The sequence below is a fragment of the Budorcas taxicolor genome, chromosome 14 (genome assembly GCF_023091745.1).
Source record: "Budorcas taxicolor isolate Tak-1 chromosome 14, Takin1.1, whole genome shotgun sequence".
Lineage (NCBI taxonomy): Eukaryota > Metazoa > Chordata > Mammalia > Artiodactyla > Bovidae > Budorcas > Budorcas taxicolor.
This window is the reverse complement of record NC_068923.1, coordinates 56,762,329-56,775,257: the sequence shown is the minus strand read 5'-3', so window position 1 is coordinate 56,775,257 and position 12,929 is coordinate 56,762,329.

Sequence of the window (12,929 nt, the reverse complement as noted above, 5' to 3'; positions counted from 1 at the left end):
AGTCTTTTCCCATGAGTCAACTCTTCACATGAGGTGGCCAAAGTACTGGAGTTTCAGCTTTAGCATCATTCCTTTCAAGGAAATCCCAGGGTTGATCTCCTTCAGAATGGACTGGTTGGATCTCCTTGTAGTCCGAGGGACTCTCAAGAGTCTTCTCCAACACCACAGTTCAAAAGCATCAATTCTTCGGCACTCAGCTTTCTTCACAGTCCAACTCTCACATCCACACATGACCACAGGAAAAACCATAGCCTTGACTAGACGGACCTTAGGCAGCAAAGTAATGTCTCTGCTTTTCAATATACTGTCTAGGTTGGTCATAACTTTTCTTCCAAGGAGTAAGCGTCTTTTAATTTCATGGCTGCAGTCACCATCTGCAGTGATTTTGGAGCCCCCCAAAAATAAAGTCTGACACTGTTTCCACTATTTCCCCATCAATTTCCCATGAAGTGATGGGACCAGATGCCATGATCTTTGTTTTCTGAATGTTGAGCTTTAAGCCAACTTTTTCACTCTCCTCTTTCACTTTCATCAAGAGGCTTTTAATTGCTGGAAATTTCTAAATATAATAAAACTGTTTTCTTTGTCTCTATTTCATCTATTTCTGCTCTGAAAGAAAATAATTGCAAAGATCAATGAAACTAAAAGCTGGTTCTTTGAAAAGATAAACAAAATTGATAAGCCTTTAGCCAGACTCATCAAGAAAAAAGAAAGAGGACTCAAATCAATAAAATTAGAAATGAAAGAGGAGAAGTTACAGCTGACCCCACAGAAATACTGAGGATCATGATAGACTGCTATGAGCAGACATACGGGAATAAGCTGGGCAACCTGGAGGACGTGGACCAGTTCTTAGAAGGGCACAGTCTCCCCAGAGTGAGCCAGGAAGAAATACAAAATATGAAAAGACCAATCATAAGCACTGAAATTGACACCCCACAGATTGGGAGAAAATATTTGCAAATGATGTGACTAATAAGGAATTAGTCTTCAAAATTTGTAAGCAGTTCATGACATTTAACAGCATCAAAACAAACAACCCACTCAAAAATGGGCAGAAGACCGAAAAAGACATTTCCCCAAAGAAGACACAATAGGCAAATGAAAGATACTCAACATCACTAATTATCAGAGAAATGTAAATCAAAACTACAATGAAATCCCATCTCACACCAGCCAGAGTGGCTATCATCAAAAAAAATCCACAGACAATAAATTTTACAGAGGATGTGGAGAGAAGGGAGCCCTGCTACACTGTTGGTGGGAATGTAAATTGGTATAGCTGCTATGGAGAACAGTATGGAGTTTCCTTAATAAAACTACAAATAGAGCTACCTTAAGAGCCTGAAGGGATTCCCTGGTGGCTCAGCGGTATAGAATCTGCCTGCAGTGTAGGAGCCTCAGGAGACACAAGGTTCAATCCCTGGGTCAGGAAGATCCCCTGGAGGAGGGCATGGCAACCCACTCCAGTATTCTTGCCTGGAGAATTGCGTGGACAGAGGAGCCTGGCGGGCTACAGTCCATAGGGTCAAAAGAGCAGGACACAACTGAAGCAACTTAGTACGCATGCACGCACAACACATAAGCCTGCAATCCCACTCCTGGCATGTAGCCAAAAGCATCCAGGCACCCCAGTGTTCACCGCAACACGGTTTACAACAGCCAAGACGTGGAAGCAAGCTAAATGCCCATTGACAAAGGAAAGGGTAAAGATGTGCTGCATATATACAATGGACTATTACTCAGCCATTAAAGGAATGACAACAACATGCATGGACCTGGAGGGTGTCATACTGAGTGAAGGAAGTCAGACAGACAAAGAGAAATATCTGTCGTATGACATCCCTTATATATGGAGTCTAAAAGGAAATGATGCAAATGAAAGTATTTATAGAACAGAAAGAGGGTCACAGACTTAGAAAACACACTTATGGCTGCACAGGGGGAAGGGACAGTTAAGGACTTTGGGAAGATCATGTACACACTGCTATGTTTTGCCGCGGCCAGCACAAGCAAGAGTTGCACCTGCACAGGGAGAGAACGGAGCGTCCCCGCTAAGAAAAATAAGAGATAGAGACAAAAGATGGGGTTGAGAGGATCAGACCACAAATGGCTGATGCCTTTCTTTATTAGGCTACAATATTTATAGGATAAAATACGTGACTTAAGACATGCACAGGATTATTTTTTAACCTCAGGATACAATCACCAGACCCTTACCATTGTGTACAGAGCACTATAAGATTATCTGTCTTACATGTTGCAGAAACAAGACATCTTGGGGCTTTAAGGGCTATAAAAATTCTTGAGGGTGGCGGGACAGGGAGCTTAGGAACGTGCCTAAGGCTCTGCATATCTGCCGAGCAGCTCCCAAGACTTAACCCTTTACGGGCGGTCCCCCGCAGCTCCCCTCTCTTTATTATTTTTTAAAAGCTCCATAAGATGTCGGTGTTGCAACATGTTTTTATGTATCAGAATTTTTACATGTAAAAATTCTTTAACAATACTACGAATAAAACAAGGAGCCAAACAAATCACGATAAGTACAACAGTCAAAACCACGCCCACAGCAATTATGCTTTGCCACAGTGAATGCAGACTAGGGAAGTTAGAAAATAAATTTTGTAAAAAATTGTTGACAGTATCAGCTATATTTAAAGTAGCCTTAGGAGAATTTTTAATATTAAGGATTTCATTATGTAATTGCAATAGATCTAGAGAAACATTAGTATTAAACCAAATTCCTTGTAGATGTTTTTTTACCTTATCCCACGGAAAGTCAGATGTATTATAGGCCTTTTTAGTAACACAAATCCATTTATAATTAGCATGACATTGAATTTTCATACGAAAGTTAATGCTCTGAACTTGTTCCCCTAGAACTCTAACCACATCATATAAAGCTGATAATCTATCTTTTATTTTTTTATCTATATCTTTTTGTGTTCCCATTACTTTAGTAACGTTATATGACAAGGAATCTACAGTATGAGCAGCTTGAATGGATTGTGCTAGAGATACAGAAGCGGTAACAGCAGTTGCTATAAGGGTGATTAAAGATACTATGCCCAGAACAATCAGGCTTACACTTCTTTTAGGGAGGCTAAGAGCCGTGTTAATGCGTTGTAGCAATTTTAAAGCAGTCTCGTCATACCAAGCTTCAGTTATTTTAACTGGTAACATTACAAAAGCAGGTTGTTTTACTATTATAACTTGTTTTCCTTTTTTAACACCTCTTATGCAATTGGTAAGTATGCAATTAGAACAATTTAAATGATAAATATTCAATGACAATGTTATTTCTATATGGCCTTGTATCAACATGAATGGGTAAGGGACACAAGCTCGGGGATATAAATACCCCGTAACTCCTACATTACCATATTTACTCCCACTGATATTGGGTTGCAAATATAGACTATTACCATGACCAAAGGCAGCCAAAAGTTTCCACAGTTCTGTTTGATATACATTAGCAGTGTTTACAGAGAGAATGGGTGGATGCTGTCCTCGATTTTCAGGAAAATCAGGTTTTCCCCCAGGTGCCCAATCTCACAAAAAGGTGGTATTTGCATTGTTGATGTTGTACACCGACGCAACCCGGGCTCGACATAAAGTCCAAGGAGTGTCTATTCCTATGCGGATGCTTAGATGTTTGTCACAAAACGGAATGTCGAGAGGTCCAGTTCCGTCACGGTGCGATCTTTTTTCGGTTTTTTCATCAATGCCAGAAATAGTCACTCGAGGATAGGATATATCAGCTGACACCTGTATACAGTGAGGATGTTGTAATTGATAAGAAAAGCACATAGGATATTGCGTAGTAAGACCATAAAAGGAGATATTGGCTTGCTGAGGGGAAATATGAGTGTCTGATTTTCCTCCTAAAAGACTTGTGTCGTTGACATAGACAGGTACTATTTTTTTATCTCATCCTAATGATTGAATCATAGGCGGGTCAGGAATGTATGCCCAAAAAGCCGTAGCCTCTCCGTTTTGTATCCGCTGTAACAATAATAATAACATGATCAATATATCTGTGGGTGTCACTGGAGGTTTGTATACCTTGCTGCCGATTAACATCGGCTATACGAGCACACTGTTTAAAATATTCAGATTTCCACAATAAATAATCTCCCCCCGAAAGACAAGCTCTAGCTATTTGTTTCTAATCATTTGGGGGTAGATTTTGAGTACCCAAATTTTCTATCATAGCAACAGTGAATGGAGCGGTAGGACCGTATTGTGAGCAAGCAATCTTTAACTCTTTTAATTGTTTGAAAGGCAGCGCTTCATAGAAACGCTGGTTGTTATGTTCAAAGACAGGAAAAGCAAGAGAAAAATCGGAGACAACCTCACCAAGTCGTTGTGCTTGTCTTAATGCCTTTTGTAGCGGAGACACAATTTCAGATGGCGGAGGAGGAGGAGGCCCCGGAGGGGGATCAAGACCCGCCAACAACAGAAGGAGCATAGGCAGGGGGAAGAGGCGGAGCAGAAGCGAATTTTAAATTGTTATTAGGAAGCTTAATTCCTGAGTTCTGTAAAGCAACAGTGAGATTTTTTAAACATTCAACCAATTCATCTTTAGATGTTAACGCCCCCTTTTCTTGTGCTAAAAAACCCCAGTCTTCTTGATGGTATTTAGCAGCCCCTTCGTCTAATTCCGCCTCATCTGTGGAGGAAAGTGAATCATCATTATCCGAAGGACGCGATAAGTTACAAAATGGAGGGTCACCTTCAATTCCTTCGGGAACAGCATACTTGGGCTCCAAATCAGGAACATGAAGAGGATTTTCTTCCTGTTTTAAAAAATTTCCTAAACGTTTTAATTCATCATTATCAAAGTCCAAGCAATCACGAATTAGTGTCCAAAAAGATAAAGTTTCTACAGGAACCTTTTCAGGGCCATGTAAAGTATAATGAGTCCGAATTTGTTCCCCTACCTTTTTCCACGTCTCTAAACTTACTGTGCCTTCTCTGGGGAACCAAGGGCAGACTTCTTCAATAAATGAAAGAAAATTGATTAATTTAGGTTTGGAAATAGTAATTCCCCGGTGTTTTAACATTACAGATAACATATGTGCAAACAATTGACGACTATGCGTCTGTCCCATATTTATACTCTCAACTATATACCTTACTACTCCTCCTTAATTTAAATCACTTGTATACTTATATACTCACTCTTTTCAGCTTAATAAGAGTAGTGGCGAGGAAAACTGTCGATCTGCCCCACGTTGGGCGCCACCTGCCGCGGCCAGCACAAGCAAGAGTTGCACCTGCACAGGGAGAGAACGGAGCGTCCCCGCTAAGAAAAATAAGAGATAGAGACAAAAGATGGGGTTGAGAGGATCAGACCACAAATGGCTGATGCCTTTCTTTATTAGGCTACAATATTTATAGGATAAAATACGTGACTTAAGACATGCACAGGATTATTTTTTAACCTCAGGATACAATCACCAGACCCTTACCATTGTGTACAGAGCACTATAAGATTATCTGTCTTACATGTTGCAGAAACAAGACATCTTGGGGCTTTAAGGGCTATAAAAATTCTTGAGGGTGGCGGGACAGGGAGCTTAGGAACGTGCCTAAGGCTCTGCATATCTGCCGAGCAGCTCCCAAGACTTAACCCTTTACGGGCGGTCCCCCGCAATGTTTAAAAAGGACCTACTGGATAGCACGTGGGATTCTGCTCAATGTATGTGGCAGCCTGGATGGGAGGGGGCTTTGGGGAAAATGGATACGTGCATATATTTATGGCTGAGTCCCTTCAAGGTTCCCCTGAAGCTAGCATAACATTGTTAATCAGCTATATCTCGATACAAAATAAAAAGTTCAAAAAAAAAAAAAAAGGTGAGGTCAAATGCCAAAAAAAAAAAAAAAAAAGAGCAAGAGAGAAATGTTTGTAAAACAACACATAGACATTTATAATAAAACCTCACAAAATTTAATTTTTATATAGTTAAATATGCTTGTTTTATCCCTTGTAACTTTGGGCTTTTTTGTCTTCTTTACGGAGGTCTCTATCATCCTAAGTTTATAAATATATTCTCCTAACGGTTCTACCGGAGAAGGCAATGGCACCCCACTCCAGTACTCTTGCCTGGAAAATCCCATGGATGGAGGAGCCTGGTGGGCTGCAGTCCATGGAGTCGCTGAGAGTCGGACACGACTGAGCGACTTCATTTTCACTTTTCACTTTCATGCATTGGAGAAGGAAATGGCAACCCACTCCAGTGTTCTTGCCTGGAGAATCCCAGGGACGGGGGAGCCTAGTGAGCTGCCGTCTATGGGGTCGCACAGAGTCAGACACAACTGAAGCGACTTAGCAGCAGCAGCAGCAGCAACACTTCTACACTGTTGGTGAATGTAAGTTGGTGCAGCTACTATGGAAAACTGTATGGAGGTTCCTCGGAAAACTAAAGATATAATTACCATATATGATCCATCAATCCCACTCCTGGGCATATGTCCAGATAAAACTCTAATTCAAAAACATGCATGCTAGGACTTCCCTGGTGGTCCAGTGGTAAAGATTCCACTCTTCCACTGAAGAAGGTAAGGGTTTGATTCCTGGTTGCGAAACTAATATCCTGTATGCCTGCTGTTCATGGCAAAATTAAATTTAAAAAGGCAAGTTTGAATAGATACTCCACCAAAGGCAAAATGTGGATCACAAGTTAGTCAACAAGCATATGAAAATGTGTTTAGTGTAGCTAATGTTTGCATATTGGGGAAATGCAAATTAAAACTGTAGTGAAATGCCACTGCAAAAGCACTAGATAGCTGAAAAGGTCAATGATACGAAGTTTTGTGGAGGACGTGGCACACCTGGAACCGTCATGCTTTGCAAATAGTACAGACACACTGGAAACACTTTGGCAGTTTCTAATAAAGTTCAACATACACTTACACAGCCCAACAACCTTGCTCTTATATATTTGTCCAGGAGAAAAGAAAAGTCTTCATAAAGATGTATTCATGAATGTTAGTAGTTTTTTTTTATAATGGCCCCAAACTTTAAACAATCACAATGTTCATCAATAGATAAAATTTAAAAGTACTGTAGAATATTCATTCACATTTTCTAAAGAAACTGAGAGGAATATGTTTGTGTATAGATATGTGTGTGTGTGTGTATGTGTGCGTGTGTACATATATCAAAGGGTTGGTAAATGGGCAGGAAAGAGTAAATAGGTGGACATATTTATGCACCTTTAACACTTCAAAGGAGTAAATAGGTGGATATATTTACCCAAATTTAACACTTTACCATCCTCTTCATTCTTTCCTTCCTGTAGGTGGAGTTTATGTACGATGTCAATTCCCTTTGGCCCACAGAACTTTCAGCATTATTTTTCAGTGTGAATCTGATGACTGTAAAGTCTATCAGTTTGAGTTTATCTGTAAATGTATTCATTTGCAATTCTTTTTTTCTTAACAGCTTTATTGAGATGTAATTTACATCCTACACAATTCACCCGTTTAAAGTGTACAACTTAGTGGGTTTTAGAATAGTCACAGAGTTGTTCTCCGTAGCAACAATTGATTTTAGAGAGATTTCATTACCCCCAAAGAAGCCTTGCACCTCCTAGCCAGGACCCCAATACTGCCATTCCCTCCAGCACTAAGGTAACTACTAGTTTACTTTTAGTCTCTATAGATTTGTCTGTTCTGGATATTTCTTGTAAATGGAAGTATACCATATGTAGTGTGTTTCTTCACAGCACCCCATTTCTGGTACCAACTATTGAAGACTGGGCTCCGGGGAAGCAAATGCTGAGATGAAGATGGGCACACAGCTGTTTATTAGACGGTGGACTTGGGATCTCCCTGCTCCTGGGAGGGCAGCGAAGAAAACCGACCTGGGCTGAGGGAGGAGCGGGACTGTGGTGCCATCACCCCAAGGCCTCAGTCAACCACGTGGGGCACTCTGAGTTTCTGGAGTTGGGCTGAGGGGAGGTCAGGCCTTTATACCCCTGTGTGCACCAGTCACTGGAATATGGACTGCCAAAGGGGAGTGGTGGGACAATTCCTAGAAGGGGCTGACAGCTGAGAGCAAGTCAGCCAGTCTGGGTAACTCCCAACGACTGAGAATGAAGTCCTTCAATGCAGAAGGGACATCTGGGTGTTTTATAACAGCATCCACGATACAGGCTGTATTAGGAATAGTCGTAGAGAAAAGAGTGGTTGTCAGGGTAGAGCTCTCTTTTATGAAGTACTTTTCCTTGGAGGCAAATATGTTTTTGGTGATGTCTTGAGTAGGGCAAGAAGAGGCCAAGAGCCTAGTTGAGGTCTTAAGTAAGCAAATCAAATCTTGGAATGGTGTTTGGACACAGTCACTGAGACAATGCTGCTGCTGCTGCTAAGTTGCTTCAGTTGTGTCCGACTCTGTGCAAGCCCATAGACGGCAACCCACCAGGATCCTCTGTCCCTGGGACTTTCCAGGCAAGAATACTGGAGTGGGTTGCCATTGCCTTCTCCAGAGACAATGCTAACCCTTTGCAAATGCCCCCTGTCAAGAGATATTTGAAGAGATATTGCTCTGGCTATAAGCTGAAGCCCAGAAAAACATTTCCACTGTGGGCTGCCATGACTACTTCACATTCAGAGCAAGGCAATTGACCAGTGAAGAGTGGTTATTTATTGCTAATAAGTTTAAAAGGACAGTGGCAAAAGGTGGCCAACTGACTATTGGGGGTGGGGGATGAGGAGTGAAAAACACATTCCCTTTCCTTCCATACAGTTCTTTGAAAGCTAAAATAATTTGTCTCCCTTCCATTCAGCTGTTTTCTTCCAAGTATTTTCCTGTTCTCTTTTTTCCAGCTTGCTTCTTGGTGTTTTTTTTTTTTTTTCTTTCACTCCTAACTTTTCATTTCTTGCATTTTCCTTCTTTCTCATTTTTTCCTGCCTTTTCCCCTTTCCTTTCTGACCTCTTTCAACCTCCTTCCTGGAAGTTATTTTCATTTCCTCACTTGTAATTCATTTTTATACCAGTTTTATTGAGATATAATTCACATACTCTGCAATTCACACATTTAAAATGCATATTTCAATTTTTTTTACTATATTCATGAAGTTGTACAACTGTCTCCACAACCAATTTTAGAATATTTTTATAATTCCCCCCAAACCCTCTGACCTTCAGCCATTGCTCTCTGATCTGCCTATTTCTCTTAGCCCCAGGCTAAGAGATTTGCATATTATGGACATTTTATGTAAATAGAGTCATATAATATGTGGTCTTTTGTGACTGGCTTCTTTCACTTAGCACTTAGTATAATGTCCTCAAGGCTCATTCACATTGCGGTATTTATCAGAGCTTCTTTTTATGGCCAAATAATATCTTATTATATGGATATACCAATTTTGTTTATCCATTTATCAGTTAATGGATATTTGTGCTGTTTCTTGGCTATTAGTAATACTGTTATGAACATTCATGCACAAGTATTTGTATGATTGTATTTTTCCATTTCTTTGGGAGTGGGATTGCTGGATCCCATGACAGCTCTACGTTAAAACTCTTTTGGAGGAACTGCCAGGCTGCTTTGCAAAGTGTCTCTACAACTTGACATCCCTACCAGCAGTATATGAGGGCACTGATTTCTCCACATCCTCACCAACACTTACCTGTCTTTTTGCTTATAGCCATCCTAGTGGGTGTGAAATGATATATCATTATGGTTTTCATTTGCATTTCCCAGGTACTAATGACAGCGAGCATCTTTTAATGTGCTTATTCAGTTCAGTTCAGTCACTCAGTCATGTCCGACTCTGCGACCCCATGGACTGCAGCACACCAGGCTTCCCTGTCCATCACCAGCTCCCAGAATCTACTCTAACTCATGTCCATTGAGTTGGTAATGCCATCTCCACCATCTCATCCTCTGTCGTCCCCTTCTCCTCCCACCTTCTACCTTTCCCAGTATCAGGGGCTCTTCCAGTGAGTCATTTCTTCACATCAGGTGGCCAAAGTACTGGAGTTTCAGCTTCAGCATCAGTCCTTCCAATGAATATTCAAGACTGATTTCCTTTAGGATGGACTGGTTGAATCTTCTTGCAGTCCAAGGAACTCTCAAGAGTCTTCTTCAACACCACAGTTCAAAAGCATCAATTCTTTGGCACTCGACTTTCTTTATAGTCCAACTTTCACATCCATACATGACTACTGGAAAAACCATAGCTTTGACTAGATGGACCTTTGTTGGCAAAGTAAGGTCTCTGCTTTTTAATATGCTATCTAGGTTGGTCATAACTTTTCTTCCAAGGAGTAAGCGTCTTTTAATTTCATGGCTGCAATCAGCATCTGCAGTGATTTTGGAGCCCCCCAAAATAAGGCCTCTCACTGTTTCCATTGTTTCCCCATCTATTTGCCATAAAGTGATGGGACTGGATGCCATGATCTTAGTTTTCTGAATATTGAGTTTTAAGCCAATTTTTTCACTCTCCTTTTTCACTTTCATCAAGAGGCTCATGTGCTTATTAGTCATTTTCATATCTTTTATGAGGAAATGTGTTCTCAGTTACTTTGGCCAGTTTTCAACTATGTTTTTTTTGTTATAGAATTACAAGAACTTTTGAAATGTATATATTCTAGGTACAAATTCCTTATCAGAAATATAATTTGTGAAAATCTTCTCCCATTTTGTGTTTTGTCTTTTCACTTTCTTGATAGTGTCTTTTGAAGCACAAAAATGTTTAGTTTATAAGAAGTCATAATTATTTTTTTCTTTTGTTGCTTGCTTTTGGTGTCATATGAAGAACCATTGCCAAATTCAAGGTAATATTTTTCTTCTGTTACAGTTTTAGCTCTTGTGTTTAGCTCTTCGATCTATTTTTAATGAATTTTTGTACACAATGTTTACTTCATTCTTCTGCATGTGGATATCTTCTTGTGTTAACTCCATTTGTTGAAAATGTTACAGAGAAGAACTGAGTGCATGTTTGATCTGTTTCTTTTACTTTAACGTTTGCTTTCCATTGTTTTTGCTCACTAAAATGATGCTGTCTCTACATAATGTCCTGCCTCAGGGAACCCTGCCCCTCTACCTGAATATTAAACCAAAATGCTTTTGTTCAGGACCATGTCCACCTGTGGATGGTTATAGGAAGGAAGAAATGAATATATCCCTCCCTAAGGCTAGCCATTCCAGGAGATATTTGCAAGATTAATGACCTTTTTACTTTATTTCCTCACCACATGCCCTGTGTTCTATAAGAGAACCTGGCATCCAGACCTTGATAAGATGGTTATTTTGAAACACTAGTCTGCCATCTTCTTGGTCTGCCGTCTTTCCAAATAGAGTCATACTCCTTGCCTCAACATCTCGTCTCTGATTCATTGGCCTGTCATGTGGCAAGCAGAGTGAACTTGGACTCTGTAACAAAAAGACTATTTGCCCCTGAATAGTCTTAGTACATTTGTTAAAAAATCAATTCATGGGTTTATTTCTAGACTCTCAATTGTGTTCCGTTGAACAGTCTGTTTATCCCTATGTTACTATCACACTGTCTTGTCATTGCTTTGTAGTAAGTCTTGAAATCAGTAAGTGTGGATTGTCGAACTTTGTTCTTCTTTTTCAGGATTGTTTCACAATTCATTTTAATTTGAAATATGTTTTTCATGTTCTGAATACCAGGAAATATGTGAAGGGAACAAGATTAGAATGCTCAGCCAGGAGAGAGATTCCTGTGAAGAAAAATTAACAATGTATGATGGAGGGAATTCCCTGGTGGTCCAGTGGTTAGTATTCAATGTTTTCACTGCTAGGGACTGGGTTCAATCCCTGGGCAGGAAATTAAGATCTTCCATGACTTGGTGTGTGGCCAAAAAACAAAATAATATATGATGGATATTATATTGTGGTAGGACAATTATAGATGCAGTACTTATAAAAACATGACAAGGAGTGTTAGCCAAATCTGGTAATTGTGAAAGACTGACTGAGAAGGTTCAGACTGAGAGCTAGGGAAAAAATAAGAGATAACCAGAAGAAGAGAAAACACACTGCATTCTAAGTCATTTCAAGAAATAGCTTTTGTAAATCCTGGGGTTGAGGCACAGTGATAAAAAGAACAAAAGCTTTCAGGAAAGCTTTTACTAAAGTACAAGAAGAGAGTGGTAAAATTTGCGCCTGGAGAAAAAGTCCTGATTTTTATCTCAAGGACAAGGAGGAGTCAGTGTGGACCTTGAATGAATGATGGGAGCCTCAGGGGCATGATCATTTTACAGGCACAAGAATCCCTCTGGCTGTAGGGGAGACAATGGAAAACCAGTATGGGGGCTTTTGAAATGAAACATGATGTGACCCAGAGTATGTTGGTGGCAAAAAAAAAAAAAAGGTGGAAAGACTGAGAAACTTCCAAGGCAGAGTCTAACAGGACTTGGTGATTCCTTAGATATGAGGGATAAAAGAAAGCCAGGAATCAAAAATGGCTCCTAATTTCTTATAATATCAGACTTGTCTATATTTTGAGTATATTGCAGATATTGAATAAAGGTGAGCCAATTAAAATAATTAAATTAAAGGGAGAATGTTTCATTTCTCAAAAATCTCCCAACAAACAAAATTAAGTTGCCTATAACTTGTGTAGCTTCCCAGGTGGAACAGTGGTTAAAGAATCTGCTTGCCAATACAGGAGAAGTGGGTTCGATCCCTGGGTCGGGAAGCTCTCCTGGACAAGGAAATGGCAACCCACTCCAGTATTCTTGCCTGAAAAATCCTACAGACAGAGGAGCCTGGTGGGCTACAGTCCATGAGACTGCCAAGAGTTAGGACTGAGCGACAGAGCACGCACTATCTATATGCGTGAGCTCTGAGTACCCTGTTTTGTTGTTGTTCTTTCGAGATCACGCTGAGGATGGTTTTTTCTTTTTTAAGCAACCAGGAAATATGAAAACCAAGTGAGAGAGTGTGGCT